This window comes from Oncorhynchus gorbuscha, linkage group LG05 (assembly GCF_021184085.1).
Source record: "Oncorhynchus gorbuscha isolate QuinsamMale2020 ecotype Even-year linkage group LG05, OgorEven_v1.0, whole genome shotgun sequence".
Lineage (NCBI taxonomy): Eukaryota > Metazoa > Chordata > Actinopteri > Salmoniformes > Salmonidae > Oncorhynchus > Oncorhynchus gorbuscha.
Window position 1 is genome coordinate 4,892,387 of NC_060177.1, and position 7,786 is coordinate 4,900,172.

General features: G+C 41.8%; 1 pseudogene; it reads right to left on the reverse strand.

The window, feature by feature from the left end:
• Positions 1-7,786, reverse strand: part of LOC124035460 — a 77,646-nt pseudogene that overhangs the window by 18,615 nt on the left and 51,245 nt on the right.

Genomic DNA, 7,786 nt, shown 5'->3' on the forward strand with positions numbered 1-7,786 from the left:
GTACTGGTACTTCCTGTATATAGCCATGTTATTACCTCAGTACTGGTTATTACCTCAGTACTGGTACTTCCTGTATATAGCCATGTTATTACCTCAGTACTGGTACTTCCTGTATATAGCCATGTTATTACCTCAGTACTGGTACTTCCTGTATATAGCCATGTTATTACCTGGTACTTCCTGTATATAGCCATGTTATTACCTGGTACAGTACTGGTACTTCCTGTATATAGCCATGTTATTACTTCAGTACTGGTACTTCCTGTATATAGCCATGTTATTACCTGGTACTTCCTGTATATAGCCATGTTATTACCTGGTACTTCCTGTATATAGCCATGTTATTACCTGGTACTTCCTGTATATAACCATGTTATTACCTGGTACTTCCTGTATATAGCCATGTTATTACCTGGTACTTCCTGTATATAGCCATGTTATTACCTGGTACTTCCTGTATATAGCCATGTTATTACTCATTGGTATTTATTATGACTTCATTATTAATGTTATAACGTTTCTATTATTTTATTTATAGATTAATTAATTCATTAATTCTCACCTGGTACTTCGTTGGATGCCAACAGCTCTTGTTATGGAGGAGAAGTATGCAATGTTGGTCAGATGTTATTCACCAGGGGAATGGATATGTATATAGCCCGGGGCAGGTTCCTGAGATAAGAGACATATTAACCATGTTTACCTTACAGTAATATACCAGGTTCCTGTAAAACAGTACAATATATTACAGTAATATGTAGATAGCCATGGCAGGTTCCTGAGATAAGATACATATTTTACATGTAATATACCAGGTTCCTGTAAAACAGTACAATATATTACAGTAATATGTAGATAGCCCGGGGCAGGTTCCTGAGATAAGAGACATATTTTACAGTAATATACAAAGTTCCTGTAAAACAGTACATTATATTACAGTAATATGTAGATGGCTGGTGGCAGGTTCCTAAGATAAGAGACATATTTTACAGTAATATACCAAGTTCCTGTAAAACTGTAAATTATATTATAGTAATATAGTACTGTAATAATATATTACAGTAATATAGTACTGTAATAATATATTACAGTAATATAGTACTGTAATAATATATTACAGTAATATGTAGATGGCTGGGGGCAGGTTCCTGAGATTAGAAACATATTTACAGTAATATACCAGGTTCCTGTAAAACAGTACATTATATTACAGTAATATAGTACTGTAATAATATATTACAGTAATATGTAGATGGCCCGGGGCAGGTTCCTGAGATAAGATACATATTTTACAGTAATATACCAGGTTCCTGTAAAACAGTACATTATATTACAGGTTCCAGTCAACCCATTAGACAGTCAACCCATTAGACTGTCAACCCATTAGACAGTCAACCCATTAGACAGTCAGCCCATTAGACAGCAGTGAGACAGTCAACCCATTAGACAGCAGCGAGACAGTCAACCCATTAGACAGCAGTGAGACAGTCAACTCATTAGACAGTCAACTCATTAGACAGCAGTGAGATAGTCAACCCATTAGACAGCAGCGAGACAGTCAACCCATTAGACAGCAGTGAGACAGTCAACCCATTAGACAGCAGTGAGACAGTCAACCCATTAGACAGCAGTGAGACAGTCAACCCATTAGACAGTCAACTCATTAGACAGCAGTGAGACAGTCAACCCATTAGACAGCAGTGAGACAGTCAACCCATTAGACAGCAGTGAGACAGTCAACCCATTAGACAGCAGTGAGACAGTCAACTCATTAGACAGTCAACCCATTAGACAGCAGTGAGACAGTCAACCCATTAGACAGCAGTGAGACAGTCAACTCAATAAACAGCAGTGAGACAGTCAACCCATTAGACAGTCAACCCATTAGACAGCAGTGAGACAGTCAACCCATTAGACAGCAGTGAGACAGTCAACTCATTAGACAGCAGTAAGACAGTCAACCCATTAGACAGCAGTGAGACAGTCAACAGTAGTTACAGGTCAACTGTAGCAGTGAGACAGTCAACTCATTAGACAGTCAACCCATTAGACAGTCAACCAACCCATTAGAGACAGTCAACCCATTAGACAGTCAGTCCCATTAGACAGCAGTGAGACAGTCAACCCATTAGACAGCAGTGAGACAGTCAACCCATTAGACAGCAGTGAGACAGTCAACTCATTAGACAGTCAACTCATTAGACAGCAGTGAGACAGTCAACCCATTAGACAGCAGTGAGACAGTAACCCAATTAACAGTAACCCATTAGACAGCAGTGAGACAGTCAACCCATTAGACAGCAGTGAGACAGTCAACCCATTAGACAGCAGTGAGACAGTCAACCCATTAGACAGCAGTGAGACAGTCAACCCATTAGACAGCAGTGAGACAGTCAACCCATTAGACAGCAGTGAGACAGTCAACTCATTAGACAGTCAACCCATTAGACAGCAGTGAGACAGTCAACCCATTAGACAGCAGTGAGACAGTCAACCCATTAGACAGCAGTGAGACAGTCAACCCATTAGACAGCAGTGAGACAGTCAACTCATTAGACAGCAGTGAGACAGTCAACCCATTAGACAGCAGTGAGACATTCAACCCATTAGACAGTCAACCCATTAGACAGCAGTGAGACAGTAAAGTTAATTAATATAATCTGAGCATTGGAAGCAATAAGGAAACTGCCACAACATGACCACAAGTAAAGTCCATATATTAATGTATGACAACAGGTGCTCTTCCATTTGCCACCACCAGATGGCGATATGGCAACACAGTTCTTTGCGCTCCGATTCTCCACCCTTCTCCTGAAGTGTGCACTTCAGCTTATGTTTAGAGCAGACCAATGCTTTGAAATTCATAACAGAGAGTGTGCAAGCGCACACCTTGTTAGAAGGTAAAAAAATTGGGACGTAGCCTACATCTAGAGGTCTAGAGGTCTATCCTAATTAAATTGGGACGTAGCCTACATCTAGAGGTCTAGAGGTCTATCCTAATTAAATTGGGACGTAGCCTACATCTAGAGGTCTAGAGGTCTATCCTGATTAAATTGGGACGTAGCCTACATCTAGAGGTCCAGAGGTCTATCCTAATTAAATTGGGACGTAGCCTACATCTAGATCTAGAGGTCTATCCTAATTAAATTGGGACGTAGCCTACATCTAGAGGTCTAGAGGTCTATCCTGATTAAATTGGGACGTAGCCTACATCTAGAGGTCTATCCTGATTAAATTGGGACGTAGCCTACATCTAGAGGTCTATCCTGATTAAATTGGGACGTAGCCTAAATCTAGAGGTCTAGAGGTCTATCCTGATTAAATTGGGACGTTCCAGCCTACATCTAGAGGTCTGGAGAAAGGTCTATCCTGATTAAATTCCCGGGACTCAGCCTGACATCTAGAGGTCTATCCTAATTAAATTGGGACATAGGCCAACATCTAGAGGTCTAGAGGTCTATCCTAATTAAATTGGGACCTAGGGACGAGCCTACATCTAGAGAGAGGTCTATCCTAATTAAATTGGGACGTAGCCTACATCTAGAGGTCTAGAGACTATCCTGATTAAATTGGGACGTAGCCTACATCTAGAGGTCTAGAGGTCTATCCTGATTAAATTGGGACGTAGCCTACATCTAGAGGTCTAGAGGTCTATCCTGATTAAATTGGGACGTAGCCTACATCTAGAGGTCTAGAGAGTCTATCCTGATTAAATTGGGACTCCAGCCACATCTAGAGACGAGAGAGGTCTATCCTGATTAAATTGGGACGGAGCCTAAATCTAGAGATCTATCCTGACCGACAGAGGGCTCCACACCTCCTCAGTGACGTAGTTCAGAGAGAGTTCCAGCCGCTGAAGGCGAAGGAGGCCTGGAGGAAAGCCAGAGAGAGATCTGACCGACAGACGGAGTCCCGAGAGAACTCAAGACAGAGACTGGGTCTCAGAGCATCATAGTGACCTGAGGGAGACAGAGAGAGAGACAGAGAGAGAGAGAGACAGAGAGAGACAGAGACAGAGAGAGAGAGAGACAGAGACAGAGACAGAGACAGAGACAGAGAGAGAGAGAGAGAGAGACAGAGAGAGAGACAGAGACAGAGACAGAGAGAGAGAGAGAGAGACAGAGACAGAGAGAGAGAGAGAGACAGAGACAGAGAGAGAGAGAGACAGAGAGACAGAGACAGAGACAGAGAGAGAGAGAGACAGAGAGAGAGAGAGAGAGAGAGAGAGAGAGAGAGAGAGAGAGAGAGAGAGAGAGAGAGAGAGAGAGAGAGAGAGAGACAGAGAGAGAGAGAGACAGAGAGACAGAGACAGAGAGACAGAGAGAGAGAGAGAGAGAGAGAGAGAGAGAGAGAGAGAGAGAGAGAGAGAGAGAGAGAGAGAGAGAGACAGAGACAGAGAGAGAGAGAGAGAGAGAGAGAGAGAGAGAGAGAGAGAGACAGAGAGAGAGAGAGAGAGAGAGAGAGAGAGAGAGAGAGAGAGAGAGAGAGAGCATCACCACCAGAGAGAAAGAGAGAGACAGAGAGAGAGAGAGACAGAGAGAGTGACCAGACGGAGAGAGATCCGAGGTGCTTCTTAGAGAGACAGAGATCCAGACAGACTAGATACAGAGAGAGACAGATACTCCCTGATACACAGTGTTTAGAGACAGACTAGAGACAGTGTTTAGAGAGACAGATACTCCCTGAGACAGAATGGCAGACAGATACTCCCTGAGAATGAGACAGAGATACACAGAGTTTAATGAGACAGAGATACAGTGTTTAGAGATAGAGAGAATGAGACAGAGAGTTAGAGACAGATCAAACAGAAATGAGAGAGAGACATTGTTTAATGGCAGAGAGAGAGAGAGAGAGAGAGAGAGACAGAGAGACAGAGAGAGTTTAGAGAGACAGACACAGAAGACAGAGAGACAGTGAGAGAGAGAGAGACTGTGTTTAAGTGGAGACAGAGAGAGAGAGAGAGAGACAGAGAGACAGAGAGACAGAGAGAGAGTTTAGATTGAGAGAGAGAGACAGAGAGAGAGACACAGAATGGAGACAGATCACACAGTGTTTAGTGAGACAGAGTTTAAGTGGCAGACAGATCACACAGAGACAGAGTGTTTAGTGGCAGACAGATCACACAGTGTTTAATGGCAGACAGCTCACACAGTGTTTAATTGGAAGACAAATCACATTGTTTAATTGGCAGACAGATCACACAGTGTTTAATTGAGAAGACAGCTCACACAGTGTTTAATGGCAGACAGATCACACAGTGTTTAATGGCAGACAGATCACAAAATTAAGTGTTTAATTGAGACAGATCACTGTTTAATAGACAGATCACTTGTTTAATGGATGACCAGAGTGTTTAAGAGACAGACAGGCATATGTTCAGACCTCACAGTGTTTAATGGCACAGATCACACAGTGTTTAATGGCAGACAGATCACACAGTGTTTAATGGAAAACAGCTCACATTGTTTAATTGGAAAAAGATCCACAGTGTTTAATGTGGCAGACAGATCACAGTGTTTAATGGCAGACAGATTACACAGTGTTTAATGGCAGACAGCTCACACAGTGTTTAATGGCAGACAGATCACACAGTGTTTAATTGGCAGACAGCTCACACAGTGTTTAATGGCAGACAGATCACAGTGTTTAATGGCAGACAGATTACACAGTGTTTAATGGCAGACAGCTCACACAGTGTTTAATTGGAAGACAGATCACACAGTGTTTAATTGGAAGACAGATCACAGTGTTTAATTGGAAGACATTCACACAGTGTGAGACATCACAGCAGCAAGATTTGTGACCTGTTTAATTGGAGACAGCTCACACAGTGTTTAATGGCAACAGCAGTGAAGAACAAACACCATTGTTTAATACAACCCATATTTATGTTTAATTTCATTTTATCAGACAGCTGTGTTTTTGGAACAGATACACAGTGTTTAATTGTAGACATCACAGTGTTTAATTGTCAGTGACAGATCACACAGTGTTTAATTGGCAAGACAACTCACACAGTGTTTATGTTTACAGATCACATTGTTTATGTTTATGGCAGACAGATCACACAGTGTTTATGGCAGACAGATCACACAGTGTTTAATTGGCAGACAGATCACACAGTGTTTTTAGTGGCAGACAGATCACACAGTGTTTAATGGCAGACAGCTTGTTTAATTGGAAGACAAATCATTTTAATTGGCAGAAGATGACACAGTTTGTTTAATTGTCTTTCACTTGTTTTGGCAACTTCACACATGTGTAATGTTTAATTGGAAACAGACCATTTTTGAATTGTTTTTGACCTTATAGAGAAGAGAAAGACAGATATGTTTAGTCTAGACAGAGAGACAGATAACACATGTTTAGACAGATCACACAGTGTTTAATTGAGACAGAGAATTGAAGAGAGACAGACAGATCAAATGTTTAGAGACAGATTAGAGAGACAGAGACAGAGGCAGACAGAGAGACAGAGAGACAGAGAGAGAGACAGAGACAGAGATAGAGAGAGACAGACAGAGGAGACAGAGAGATAGAAGACAGAGAGACAGAGAGAGACAGAGAGACAGAGAGAGAGACACAGAGAGAGAGCCTATATTAAGATTTTACTAATGAGTATTGCTTCTGAAATAACACACACACCATCATCATCACCACCAGCCACATCAGTGTTTAATTGGAAGAAACAAGTGAAAGAGTGTGACAGACAGAGTGAGTAGTGAGACAGTAGTGATTCAACACGTGACCAGACGGAGAGATCTCCAGTATCCGATGGTGCTTCTTACAATCTGGGACATGATTCCTATCCAGACAGACTACTTCCTGATACAGTGTTTAATGGCAGACAGATACTCCCTGATACACAGTGTTTAATGGCAGACAGATACTCCCTGATACAGTGTTTAATGACAGACAGATACTCCCTGATACACAGTGTTTAATGGCAGACAGATACTCCCTGATACAGTGTTTAATGACAGACAGATACTCCCTGATACACAGTGTTTAATGGCAGACAGACTACTCCCTGATACAGTGTTTAATGGCAGACAGATACTCCCTGATACACAGTGTTTAATGGCAGACAGACTACTCCCTGATACAGTGTTTAATGGCAGACAGATACTCCCTGATACACAGTGTTTAATGGCAGACAGATCACATTGTTTAATTGGAAGACAGATCACACAGTGTTTAAGTGGCAGACAGATCACACAGTGTTTAATGGCAGACAGACTACTCCCTGATACAGTGTTTAATGGCAGACAGATACTCCCTGATACACAGTGTTTAATGGCAGACAGATACTCCCTGATACACAGTGTTTAATGGCAGACAGATTACTCCCTGATACAGTGTTTAATGGCAGACAGATACTCCCTGATACACAGTGTTTAATGGCAGACAGATCACACAGTGTTTAATGGCAGACAGATCAAACAGTGTTTAAATGGCAGACAGATACTCCCTGATACACAGTGTTTAATGGCAGACAGATACTCCCTGATACACAGTGTTTAATGGCGGACAGATCACACAGTGTTTAATGGCAGACAGATCACTGTGTTTAAGTGGAAGACAGATCACACAGTGTTTAATGGGAAGACAGATCACACAGTGTTTAAGTGGCAGACAGATCACTGTGTTTAAGTGGAAGACAGATCACACAGTGTTTAATGGCAGACAGATCACACAGTGTTTAATTGGCAGACAGATCACAGTGTTTAATTGTCAGACAGATCACACAGTGTTTAATTGTCAGACAGATCACACAGTGTTTAAT